At 40.7% G+C, this 13,228-nt stretch overlaps 10 non-coding genes across 10 annotated transcripts; all 10 read right to left on the bottom strand.

Moving 5' to 3' along the window:
• Positions 1–2,769: 2,769 nt before the first annotated feature.
• TRNAC-GCA (transfer RNA cysteine (anticodon GCA)) lies at positions 2,770–2,841 on the bottom strand. The gene has a single exon. It is a non-coding gene; the product is annotated as a tRNA-Cys (tRNA).
• Positions 2,842–3,846: 1,005 nt separating this feature from the next.
• On the bottom strand, positions 3,847–3,918 carry TRNAC-GCA (transfer RNA cysteine (anticodon GCA)). Its single transcript has one exon. It is a non-coding gene; the product is annotated as a tRNA-Cys (tRNA).
• Positions 3,919–4,930: 1,012 nt separating this feature from the next.
• On the bottom strand, positions 4,931–5,002 carry TRNAC-GCA (transfer RNA cysteine (anticodon GCA)). Its single transcript has one exon. It is a non-coding gene; the product is annotated as a tRNA-Cys (tRNA).
• Positions 5,003–6,013: 1,011 nt separating this feature from the next.
• On the bottom strand, positions 6,014–6,085 carry TRNAC-GCA (transfer RNA cysteine (anticodon GCA)). Its single transcript has one exon. It is a non-coding gene; the product is annotated as a tRNA-Cys (tRNA).
• A 1,011-nt stretch (positions 6,086–7,096) lies between these two features.
• TRNAC-GCA (transfer RNA cysteine (anticodon GCA)) lies at positions 7,097–7,168 on the bottom strand. The gene has a single exon. It is a non-coding gene; the product is annotated as a tRNA-Cys (tRNA).
• Positions 7,169–8,178: 1,010 nt separating this feature from the next.
• On the bottom strand, positions 8,179–8,250 carry TRNAC-GCA (transfer RNA cysteine (anticodon GCA)). The gene has a single exon. It is a non-coding gene; the product is annotated as a tRNA-Cys (tRNA).
• Positions 8,251–9,262: 1,012 nt separating this feature from the next.
• Positions 9,263–9,334, bottom strand: TRNAC-ACA (transfer RNA cysteine (anticodon ACA)). The gene has a single exon. It is a non-coding gene; the product is annotated as a tRNA-Cys (tRNA).
• Positions 9,335–10,346: 1,012 nt separating this feature from the next.
• TRNAC-GCA (transfer RNA cysteine (anticodon GCA)) lies at positions 10,347–10,418 on the bottom strand. The gene has a single exon. It is a non-coding gene; the product is annotated as a tRNA-Cys (tRNA).
• A 1,011-nt stretch (positions 10,419–11,429) lies between these two features.
• On the bottom strand, positions 11,430–11,501 carry TRNAC-GCA (transfer RNA cysteine (anticodon GCA)). Its single transcript has one exon. It is a non-coding gene; the product is annotated as a tRNA-Cys (tRNA).
• A 1,011-nt stretch (positions 11,502–12,512) lies between these two features.
• Positions 12,513–12,584, bottom strand: TRNAC-GCA (transfer RNA cysteine (anticodon GCA)). Its single transcript has one exon. It is a non-coding gene; the product is annotated as a tRNA-Cys (tRNA).
• Positions 12,585–13,228: the final 644 nt, after the last annotated feature.

A 13,228-nucleotide genomic window follows, 5' to 3' on the forward strand; every position in this document is an offset into this window, starting at 1 on the left:
ATGTAAGTTCACTTTCGTTGCACGAATACATGTCTCAAGGGATAACCTGAATTTTAACACCTTTTCTTTAGGTAAATGAAAACAACCTTCCACTGAGTCGAGCTCGATCCCCAGAAACTCGATTAAGGTCGAGGGACCCACCGTCTTACCTGGCGCCAATGGCACACCAAATTGATTCATTAGGACACAAAATTCATGTAAGGCCTGTCCACACTCAGAATCCCCGGCTGCCCCCAGAAACAGAAAGTCATCGAGATAGTGCATAACATGTTGAAAACCTGTCTTCCTCGTGAATACCCACTGCAGAAAACAACTGAATTTCTCGAAATAGGCACATGAAATCGAGCATCCCATTGGCATACATTTATCCATGTAATAGCGACCCTGAAACTGAAAACCAAGGAGACGCTGATCGTCTGGGTGTACCGGGAGCAACCGGAACGCTGACTCGATGTCCGATTTGGCCATCAGCGTCCCGGGCCCCAGGCGATTCAACATGGCAACGGCCTCATCGAAAGATGCGTACCGCACCGAACATACTTCCGGATCTATCGCGTCATTCACGGAAAGACCATGTGGGGCTGACAAATTGTGTATCAGCCGAAACTCACCCGGGTCCTTCTTGGGAACCACCCCTAGAGGAGAACACACAAAATTAGCAACTGGTGGCAAATCGAATGGACCGGCGACACGACCTCGAGTCACCTCCTTCCTAATCTTTAACTGCACCACCGCCGTGTGCTGTAAGACCGACATTTGATTCTTACAGTCCGGTACCCCCTGAAAATCCCCCACTGGGATGCGGAAACCATATGAAAACCCGTTCCGCAACACCCCAGCGGAAGCATAATCTGGGTATTCGCTGAGCCAAGGAATCATTGCCATGGTATCAATCGGGGTCGGTAAAGGCGCCCCTCGGACTATATTAGACCTGTTTGGCGCCTCCCTTACCACCGTTATCACCCGTTTTGGCTCTGCACATGGACTCAGGATGGGATGGCTGCCCGCATCCCCCACATTCATGTCTGAATTTGCATGACCCCTGGGGTCTGGTACATTTGCCCCTGTTAAAATTCCAACAGATCCCCCTTTTACCTGTGTTGCCACTCGGCTTCGTGTGGGACTCGTTACCTGTACCCGTCCGAAAGGGCGTCCCAGAGTTTTGGCGGGAGGATTCCCCCCCGTTACTCCCTACTAATGGCACCTTCAACATCCCTGTACTCTCCATTTTTTGCCAAGACACAGAGTCGTAACAGTCCCAGGATAACAACGGGTTGTGTTCCTTAGCTTTTCTAAACAGATTATCATAGCAGAACCACTGATTGCCCCCATATGCCACAGAATACTCCATAATACGTGACTGATAAATGGGTAACTCGGTCAACAACTCAGGTCTGCGCTCCCCCATGATGGAAGTAAAAATTCCCCACGCTCTGCCCCAAGTACCAATGGTCTCATCAACCTTAAAGGCGGCCATTTTAGCGCGCCAAACACTCGGATGCATAAGCTCCTTTTGACTCTTTACATGCTCGATCTCGTAATGGTCGGTAAGCAACGAAAACATGTTTACATATTTGTCCGCCCAAATCAATTCCTTGACTTCTAGTGGGACGTGCTGGGCAATCTTCTCCTTTCGAGAAGGTGCAGAGTCCCCCCCCGCAATCGGCAATGGCCGCTTACCTGAAGTAGACCCCACGCTTGTCGCCGAACTTGGGCCTGCTGTACTTCCAACCGCTGGGACCTGCGGGGGAACAGGAGATGGAGTCTTCGCAGCCTCCCTAGATTCCCGCAGTTGCCTCATCACTGCCCGGGCGTCGTCAGCCGTGGCGCCCTCGCTATCGTTTCCCAACCACGCTGCCAATTGCGCCGCTAACTCGGGGGGCATATCCTCCCTGTTCGCAGGGGTGACCACCACAGGGATTGGGTTCCCCTCCTTTGGCGCCGGGGTTGGCTCCTCCGCTTCGGGAACCGGGGTCTCCCCCCCAAGTGCTCCCCTTCTGGGCCTCTTGCTCTTTCCACCGGGAATTGTTCCCTGTAAAGGCCGTTTCGGTCCTCCCTCCCCGTCCTTAGCCTCAACCTTTCTCTTCAGATCGGCTATCTCCTTCATGAGCATGCGGAGCATCTCTTCGGTACCGACCCGCTTTCCGACCTTCTTGGGCATTCTTAGACGGGATATCTGTAAGACAAAAAGAGGGATTACAACGCTCAAAATTGCTCTTCGTTCCGTCTCGAGCTCACGTGCAGCGGGGAGGTGCAGCTTCAGAGCACAGGAACAAGAGGATGCTTTGTTGGCTTCCGTTCCTTTTATCTGTCTTCAGGGTGGGCGTGAACCCGCCCCCGCCTGCCTCCAAGGGCGTGGCCGGCCGTGTTGGTGTCTAGGCCAGCCCACTCTAGGGCGGGAAAAAGGCGCGCCCCGGCTACGCCGCTTCGGGCATACCAGCCGAGACTCGCCTCCCGCCCAAGATGGCTTCCCGGGGGGATCGTGGTACTCGACCATACGTTCGGGGGGACCGATTGGTCGCCCCTTTCCATTCTTTAGTGCTGTAAAAGGAAGAGCCAAATTCCAAAATAGATCAATGATCTTTCAGAAATTTCCCAAGGGGAATACCAAGCCGAGTGTTAAAACTCCATTTACTCACATGTTTTGAGCAGCAAACTCTGTAATGCTATTAAAGTGCAATATCCAAGGGAACACTGACTCTGTCAAAGATGATCCAAAAGGAATTGATGAAAAGTCCCAACTACAAACAACAGAATCAAAATAGTCTGAGGGGACACCCGGATTTGAACCAGGGACCACTTGATCTGCAGTCAAATGCTCTACCACTGAGCTATATCCCCAGCTTTTCAGTAAAATCACAATGACATAATATCAGTACATCATGAAAGAGTGAGAGGATCATGCTAAGTTGTGCCGGAAAGTACAGGCTTGAAACTGTGGAACAGGAGAAGTAGTCCTTAATATTATTTATTAAAGTAAAACTGGATCATTTAAAAAACAGATTAATTTTTTCATTGCTATTTTATTTGAATAGGCCGTGGTACATAAGACCAATGCCTCTACATACAATGATTGTTTTGAAACATTCTTAAAGGGGAAGAGGTTTTTACGTGACACCTTATCATTTGATGATTGGTTACCACAATCACCGAGATGGTGGTGAAGTATAATTGTTTTTTGGCCAAATTACGATGGAAAAACATTTCTACATACCACTACAATTCAGTATTTGGAAGGAACACCCAAACACCCCTTTCAAGTACCTTCAATTTAATACATCAAAAAAAGCCACTTTGTGCTTGCAACTGGCCTGATTCTTCAGACCAGCCTTCTTGCAACTGCAACGAGGGTTTGTACATCTTGCACGTAGGCAGAGCTTTCAAGGAGAAATTAAATAGTTCCTAATTTGCACAAAAATGAAGTGCTTCAAACAAACACATACTTTGTATGGACAGAGAAGAGATGGAATATATGTAAGACTGAGGACACAAGTGTAATGAGAAATAGATTGATTGCATAGCTGCCCAGTATTCTAAGCCATTTCTTTAGTGCGATTCAAGAGAGCACCAAACAGTATAACAATTTTGTCAATTGGTTTCATAGTCCATTCCCTTAGAGCTGTGAAAGGTAGAGCCGAATTCCAAAATAGATCAATGATGTTTCAGAAATTTCCCATAGGGAATACCAAGCCCAGTGTAAAAAATGCAGTTACTCACAAGTTTTATTCAGCAACACTGTAATGGTATTAAAGTGTAACATCCAAGGGAACACTGACTCTGTCAAAGATGATCCAAATGGGATTCATGAAAATTCCCAACTACAAACAGAAAATTCAAAATAGTATGAGGGGACACCCGGATTTGAACCAGGGACCTCTTGATCTGCAGTCAAATGCTCTACCACTGAGCTATATCCCCAGCTGTCAGCCGAGATCAGAATGACAATATATCAGTACATCATGAAAGAGTGAGAGGATCATGCTAAGTTGTGCCGGAAAGTACAACCTTGAAATTGTGGAACTGTAGAAGTAGTTCTTAATATTATTTATTAAAGGAAAAATGGATCATTAAAAAATATATATGTATTTGTTTAATTGGTATTTTATTTGAATAGGCAGTGGTACATAGGACCAATGCCTGCACTTAAAATGTTTGTTTTGAAACATTCTCAAAAGGGAAGAGGTTTTTACGGGATACCTTATTGTTTCATGTTTGGTTACCACAATCACTCAGATGGTGATGAAGTATGATTGTTTTGGGACACATTAGGGTGGAAAAACATTTCTACATACCACTACAATTAGGTATTTGGAAGGTACACCCAAACACCCCTTTCACGGACCTTCGATTTAAAACATCAGAAAAAGCCACTTTGTGCTTGCAAATGGCCTGATTCTTCAGGCCAGCCTTCTTGCAACTGCAACAATGGTTCGTACATCTTGCACGTAGACAGAGCATTTAAGGAGAAATTAAATAGTTCCTACGTTGCACAAAAATGAATTGCTTCATACAAGCACATACTTTGGATGCACAGTGAAAAGGTGGAATATATGTAAGACTGAGGACACAGGTGAAATGAGAAATAGACTGACTGCATCGCTGCACAGTATTCTAAGCCATTTCTTTAGTGCGATTCAAGAAAGCACCAAACAGTATAACAAATTTGTCAATTTATTTCATAGTCCATTCCCTTTCTCTTGTGCTGTAAAAGGAAGAGCCAAATTCCAAAATAGATCAATGATCTTTCAGAAAGTTCCCAAAGGGAACACCAAGCCGAGTGTTAAAACTGCATTTACTCACAGGTTTTGAGCAGCAAACTCTGTAATGATATTAAAGTGCAATATCCAAGGGAACACTGACTTTGTCAAAGATGATACAAAAGGAATTGATGAAAAGTCCCAACTACAAACAACAGAATCAAAATAGTCTGAGGGGACACCCGGATTTGAACCAGGGACCTCTTGATCTGCAGTCAAATGCTCTACCACTGAGCTATATCCCCAGCTTTTCAGTAAAATCAGAATGACATAATATCAGTACATCATGAAAGAGTGAGAGGATCATGCTAAGTTGTGCCGGAAAGTACAGGCTTGAAACTGTGGAACAGGAGAAGTAGTCCTTAATATTATTTATTAAAGTAAAACTGGCTCATTTAAAAAACAGATTAATTTGTTTCATTGCTATTTTATTTGAATAGGCAGTGGTACATAAGACCAATGCCTCTACATACAATGATTGTTTTGAAACATTCTTAAAGCGGAAGAGGTTTTTACATGACACATTATCATTTGATGATTGGTTACCACAATCACGAGATGGTGGTGAAGTATGAATGTTTTTTGGACAAATTACGGAGGAAAAACATTTCTACATACCACTACAATTCAGTATTTGGAAGGAACACCCAAACACCTCTTTCAAGTACCTTCGATTTAATACATCAAAAAAAGCCACTTTGTGCTTGCAACTGGCCTGATTCTTCAGACCAGCCTTCTTGCAACTGCAACGAGGGTTTGTACATCTTGCACGTAGGCAGAGCTTTCAAGGAGAAATTAAATAGTTCCTACGTTGCACAAAAATGAAGTGCTTCAAACAAGCACATACTTTTAATGCACAGGGAAAAGGTGGAATATATGTAAGACTGAGGACACAGGTGAAATGAGAAATAGACTGACTGCATCGCTGCACAGTATTCTAAGCCATTTCTTTAGTGCGATTCAAGAAAGCATCAAACAGTATAACAAATTTGTCAATTTGTTTCATAGTCCATTCCCTTTCTTAAGTGCTGTAAAAGGAAGAGCCACATTCCAAAATAGATCAATGATCTTTCAGAAATTTCCCAAAGGGAATACCAAGCCGAGTGTTAAAACTCCATTTACTCACAGGTTTTGAGCAGCAAACTCTGTAATGCTATTAAAGTGCAATATCCAAGGGAACACTGACTCTGTCAAAGATGATCCAAAAGGAATTGATGAAAAGTCCCAACTACAAACAACAGAATCAAAATAGTCTGAGGGTACACCCGGATTTGAACCAGGGACCTCTTGATCTGCAGTCAAATGCTCTACCACTGAGCTATATCCCCAGCTTTTCAGTAAAATCAGAATGACATAATATCAGTACATCATGAAAGAGTGAGAGGATCATGCTAAGTTGTGCCGGAAAGTACAGGCTTGAAACTGTGGTACAGGAGAAGTAGTCCTTAATATTATTTATTAAAGTAAAACTGGATCATTTAAAAAACAGATAAATTTTTTTCATTGCTATTTTATTTGAATAGGCCGTGGTACATAAGACCAATGCCTCTACATACAATGATTGTTTTGAAACATTCTTAAAGGGAAAGAGGTTTTTACGTGACACATTATCATTTGATGATTGGTTACCACAATCACCGAGATGGTGGTGAAGTATAATTGTTTTTTGGCCAAATTACGATGGAAAAACATTTCTACATACCACTACAATTCAGTATTTGGAAGTAACACCCAAACACCCCTTTCAAGTACCTTTGATTTAATACATCAAAAAAAGCCACTTTGTGCTTGCAACTGGCCTGATTCTTCAGACCAGCCTTCTTGCAACTGCAACGTGGGTTTGTACATCTTGCACGTAGGCAGAGCTTTCAAGGAGAAATTAAATAGTTCCTAAGTTGCACAAAAATGAAGTGCTTCAAACAAACACATACTTTGTATGGAAAGAGAAGAGATGGAATATATGTAAGACTGAGGACACAGGTGTAATGAGAAATAGATTGATTGCATAGCTGCCCAGTATTCTAAGCCATTTCTTTAGTGCGATTCAAGAGAGCACCAAACAGTATAAAAAATTTGTCAATTGGTTTCATAGTCCATTCCCTTTGTTTAGAGCTGTGAAAGGTAGAGCCGAATTCCAAAATAGATCAATGATGTTTCAGAAATTTCCCATAGGGAATACCAAGCCCAGTGTAAAAAATGCAGTTACTCACAAGTTTTAATCAGCAACACTGTAATGGTATTAAAGTGTAACATCCAAGGGAACACTGACTCTGTCAAAGATGATCCAAATGGGATTCATGAAAATTCCCAACTACAAACAGCAGATTCAAAATAGTATGAGGGGATACTCGGATTTGAACCAGGGACCTCTTGATCTGCAGTCAAATGCTCTACCACTGAGCTATATCCCCAGCTGTCAGCCAACATCAGAATGACAACATATCACTACATCATGAAAGAGTGAGAGGATCATGCTAAGTTGTGCCGGAAAGTACAACCTTGAAACTGTGGAACTGTAGAAGTAGTTCTTAATATTATTTATTAAAGGAAAAATGGATCATTAAAAAAAATATGTATTTGTTTGATTGGTATTTTATTTGAATAGGCAGTGGTACATAGGACCAATGCCTGCACTTAAAATGTTTGTTTTGAAACATTCTCAAAGGGGAAGAGGTTTTTACGGGATACCTTATTGTTTCATGTTTGGTTACCATAATCACTCAGATGGTGATGAAGTATGATTGTTTTGGGCCACATTACGGTGGAAAAACATTTCTACATACCACTACAATTCGGTATTTGGAAGGTACACCCAAACACCCCTTTCACGGACCTTCGATTTAAAACATCAGAAAAAGCCACTTTGTGCTTGCAAATGGCCTGATTCTTCAGGCCAGCCTTCTTGCAACTGCAACAATGGTTCGTACATCTTGCACGTAGGCAGAGCATTTAAGGAGAAATTAAATAGTTCCTACGTTGCACAAAAATTAAGTGCTTCAAACAAGCACATACTTTTAATGCACAGGGAAAAGGTGCAATATATGTAAGACTGAGGACACAGGTGAAATGAGAAATAGACTGACTGCATCGCTGCACAGTATTCTAAGCCATTTCTTTAGTGCGATTCAAGAAAGCACCAAACAGTATAACAAATTTGTCAATTTGTTTCATAGTCCATTCCCTTTCTTTAGGTCTGTAAAAGGAAGAGCCAAATTCCAAAAAAGATCAATGATCTTTCAGAAAGTTCCCAAAGGGAACACCAAGCCGAGAGTTAAAACTGCATTTACTCACAGGTTTTGAGCAGCAAACTCTGTAATGCTATTAAAGTGCAATATCCAAGGGAACACTGACTCTGTCAAAGATGATCCAAAAGGAATTGATGAAAAGTCCCAACTACAAACAACAGAATCAAAATAGTCTGAGGGGACACCCGGATTTGAACCAGGGACCTCTTGATCTGCAGTCAAATGCTCTACCACTGAGCTATATCCCCAGCTTTACAGAAAAATTAGAATGACATAATATCAGTACATCATGAAAGAGTGAGAGGATCATGCTAAGTTGTGCCGGAAAGTACAGGCTTGAAACTGTGGAACAGGAGAAGTAGTCCTTAATATTATTTATTAAAGTAAAACTGGATCATTTAAAAAACAGATTAATTTGTTTCATTGCTATTTTATTTGAATAGGCAGTGGTACATAAGACCAATGCCTCTACATACAATGATTGTTTTAAAACATTCTTAAAGCGGAAGAGGTTTTTACATCACACATTATCATTTGATGATTGGTTACCACAATCACCGAGATGGTGGTGAAGTATGAATGTTTTTTGGCCAAATTACGGAGGAAAAACATTTCTACATACCACTACAATTCGGTATTTGGAAGGAACACCCAAACACCCCTTTCAAGTACCTTCGATTTAATACATCAAAAAAAGCCACTTCGTGCTTGCAACTGGCCTGATTCTTCAGACCAGCCTTCTTGCAACTGCAACGAGGGTTTGTACATCTTGCACGTAGGCAGAGCTTTCAAGGAGAAATTAAATAGTTCCTACGTTGCACAAAAATGAAGTGCTTCAAACAAGCACATACTTTGGATGCACAGGGAAAAGGTGGAATATATGTAAGACTGAGGACACAGGTGAAATGAGAAATAGACTGACTGCATCGCTGCACAGTATTCTAAGCCATTTCTTTAGTGCGATTCACGAAAGCACCAAACAGTATAACAAATTTGTCAATTTATTTCATAGTCCATTCCCTTTCTCTTGTACTGTAAAAGGAATAGCCAAATTCCAAAATAGATCAATGATCTTTCAGAAAGTTCCCAAAGGGAACACCAAGCCGAGTGTTAAAACTGCATTTACTCACAGGTTTTGAGCAGCAAACTCTGTAATGATATTAAAGTGCAATATCCAAGGGAACACTGACTCTGTCAAAGATGATCCAAAAGGAATTGATGAAAAGTCCCAACTACAAACAACAGAATCAAAATAGTCTGAGGGGACACCCTGATTTGAACCAGGGACCTCTTGATCTGTAGTCAAATGCTCTACCACTGAGCTATATCCCCAGCTTTTCAGTAAAATCAGAATGACATAATATCAGTACATCATGAAAGAGTGAGAGGATCATGCTAAGTTGTGCCGGAAAGTACAGGCTTGAAACTGTGGAACAGGAGAAGTAGTCCTTAATATTATTTATTAAAGTAAAACTGGATCATTTAAAAAACAGATTAATTTATTTCATTGCTATTTTATTTGAATAGGCAGTGGTACATAAGACCAATGCCTCTACATACAATGATTGTTTTGAAACATTCTTAAAGTGGAAGAGGTTTTTACGTGACACATTATCATTTGATGATTGGTTACCACAATCACCAAGATGGTGGTGAAGTATGATTGTTTTTTGGCCAAATTACGGAGGAAAAACATTTCTACATACCACTACAATTCGGTATTTGGAAGGAACACCCAAACACCCCTTTCAAGTACCTTCGATTTAATACATCAAAAAAAGCCACTTTGTGCTTGCAACTGGCCTGATTCTTCAGACCAGCCTTCTTGCAACTGCAATGAGGGTTTGAACATCTTGCACGTAGGCAGAGCTTTCAAGGAGAAATTAAATAGTTCCTACGTTGCACAAAAATGAAGTGCTTCAAACAAGCACATACTTTTAATGCACAGGGAAAAGCTGGAATATATGTAAGACTGAGGACACAGGTGAAATGAGAAATAGACTGACTGCATCGCTGCACAGTATTCTAAGCCATTTCTTTAGTGCGATTCAAGAGAGCACCAAACAGTATAACAAATTTGTCAATTTGTTTCATAGTCCATTCCCTTTCTTTAGTGCTGTAAAAGGAAGAGCCAAATTCCAAAATAGATCAATGATCTTTCAGAAATTTCCCAAAGGGAATACCCAGCCGAGTGTTAAAACTCCATTTACTCACAGGTTTTGAGCAGCAAACTATGTAATGCTATTAAAGTGCAATATCCAAGGGAACACTGACTCTGTCAAAGATGATCCAAAAGGAATTGATGAAAAGTCCCAACTACAAACAACAGAATCAAAATAGTCTGAGGGGACACCCGCATTTGAACCAGGGACCTCTTGATCTGCAGTCAAATGCTCTACCACTGAGCTATATCCCCAGCTTTTCAGTAAAATCAGAATGACATAATATCAGTACATCATGAAAGAGTGAGAGGATCATGCTAAGTTGTGCCGGAAAGTACAGGCTTGAAACTGTGGAACAGGAGAAGTAGTAGTTAATATTATTTATTAAAGGAAAGCTGTATCATTTAAAAAACGGATTACTTTGTTTCATTGCTATTTTATTTGAATAGGCAGTGGTACATAAGACCAATGCCTCTACATACAATGATTGTTTTGAAACATTCTTAAAAGGGAAGAGGTTTTTACGTGACACATTATCAATTGATGATTGGTTAACACAATCACCGAGATGGTGGTGAAGTATGATTGTTTTTTGGCCAAATTACGATGGAAAAACATTTCTACATACCACTACAATTCAGTATTTGGAAGTAACACCCAAACACCCCTTTCAAGTACCTTTGATTTAATACATCAAAAAAAGCCACTTTGTGCTTGCAACTGGCCTGATTCTTCAGACCAGCCTTCTTGCAACTGCAACGAGGGTTTGTACATCTTGCACGTAGGCAGAGCTTTCAAGGAGAAATTAAATAGTTCCTAAGTTGCACAAAAATGAAGTGCTTCAAACAAACACATACTTTGTATGGACAGAGAAGAGATGGAATATATGTAAGACTGAGGACACAGGTGTAATGAGAAATAGATTGATTGCATAGCTGCCCAGTATTCTAAGCCATTTCTTTAGTGCGATTCAAGAGAGCACCAAACAGTATAACAAATTTGTCAATTGGTTTTATAGTCCATTCCCTTTGTTTAGAGCTGTGAAAGGTAGAGCCGAATTCCAAAATAGATCAATGATGTTTCAGAAATTTCCCATAGGGAATACCAAGCCCAGTGTAAAAAATGCAGTTACTCACAAGTTTTAATCAGCAACACTGTAATGGTATTAAAGTGTAACATCCAAGGGAACACTGACTCTGTCAAAGATGATCCAAATGGGATGCATGAAAATTCCCAACTACAAACAGCAGATTCAAAATAGTATGAGGGGACACCCGGATTTGAACCAGGGACCTCTTGATCTGCAGTCAAATGCTCTACCACTGAGCTATATCCCCAGCTGTCAGCCAACATCAGAATGACAACATATCAGTACATCATGAAAGAGTGAGAGGATCATGCTAAGTTGTGCCGGAAAGTACAACCTTGAAACTGTGGAACTGTAGAAGTAGTTCTTAATATTATTTATTAAAGGAAAAATGGATCATTAAAAAAATATATGTATTTGTTTGATTGGTATTTTATTTGAATAGGCAGTGGTACATAGGACCAATGCCTGCACTTAAAATGTTTGTTTTGAAACATTCTCAAAGGGGAAGAGGTTTTTACGGGATACCTTATTGTTTCATGTTTGGTTACCACAATCACTCAGATGGTGATGAAGTATGATTGTTTTGGGCCACATTACGGTGGAAAAACATTTCTACATACCACTACAATTCGGTATTTGGAAGGTACACCCAAACACCCCTTTCACGGACCTTCGATTTAAAACATCAGAAAAAGCCACTTTGTGCTTGCAAATGGCCTGATTCTTCAGGCCAGCCTTCTTGCAACTGCAACAATGGTTCGTACATCTTGCACGTAGGCAGAGCATTTAAGGAGAAATTAAATAGTTCCTACGTTGCACAAAAATGAAGTGCTTCAAACAAGCACATACTTTTAATGCACAGGGAAAAGGTGCAATATATGTAAGACTGAGGACACAGGTGAAATGAGAAATAGACTGACTGCATCGCTGCACAGTATTCTAAGCCATTTCTTTAGTGCGATTCAAGAAAGCACCAAACAGTATAACAAATTTGTCAATTTGTTTCATAGTCCATTCCCTTTCTTTAGGTCTGTAAAAGGAAGAGCCAAATTCCAAAAAAGATCAATGATCTTTCAGAAAGTTCCCAAAGGGAACACCAAGCCGAGTGTTAAAACTGCATTTACTCACAGGTTTTGAGCAGCAAACTCTGTAATGCTATTAAAGTGCAATATCCAAGGGAACACTGACTCTGTCAAAGATGATCCAAAAGGAATTGATGAAAAGTCCCAACTACAAACAACAGAATCAAAATAGTCTGAGGGGACACCCGGATTTGAACCAGGGACCTCTTGATCTGCCCTCAAATGCTCTACCACTGAGCTATATCCCCAGCTTTTCAGAAAAATTAGAATGACATAATATCAGTACATCATGAAAGAGTGAGCGGATCATGCTAAGTTGTGCCGGAAAGTACAGGCTTGAAACTGTGGAACAGGAGAAGTAGTCCTTAATATTATTTATTAAAGTAAAACTGGATCATTTAAAAAACAGATTAATTTGTTTCATTGCTATTTTATTTGAATAGGCAGTGGTACATAAGACCAATGCCTCTACATACAATGATTGTTTTGAAACATTCTTAAAGCGGAAGAGGTTTTTACATCACACATTATCATTTGATGATTGGTTACCACAATCACGGAGATGGTGGTGAAGTATGAATGTTTTTTGGCCAAATTACGGAGGAAAAACATTTCTACATACCACTACAATTCGGTATTTGGAAGGAACACCCAAACACCCCTTTCAAGTACCTTCGATTTAATACATCAAAAAAAGACACTTTGTGCTTGCAACTGGCCTGATTCTTCAGACCAACCTTTTTGCAACTGCAACGAGGGTTTGTACATCTTGCACGTAGGCAGAGCTTTCAAGGAGAAATTAAATAGTTCCTACGTTGCACAAAAATGAAGTGCTTCAAACAAGCACATACTTTTAATGCACAGGGAAAAGGTGGAATATATGTAAGACTGA

Source organism: Lissotriton vulgaris, chromosome 1_1, assembly GCF_964263255.1.
Source record: "Lissotriton vulgaris chromosome 1_1, aLisVul1.2, whole genome shotgun sequence".
Taxonomy (NCBI): Eukaryota; Metazoa; Chordata; class Amphibia; order Caudata; family Salamandridae; genus Lissotriton; species Lissotriton vulgaris.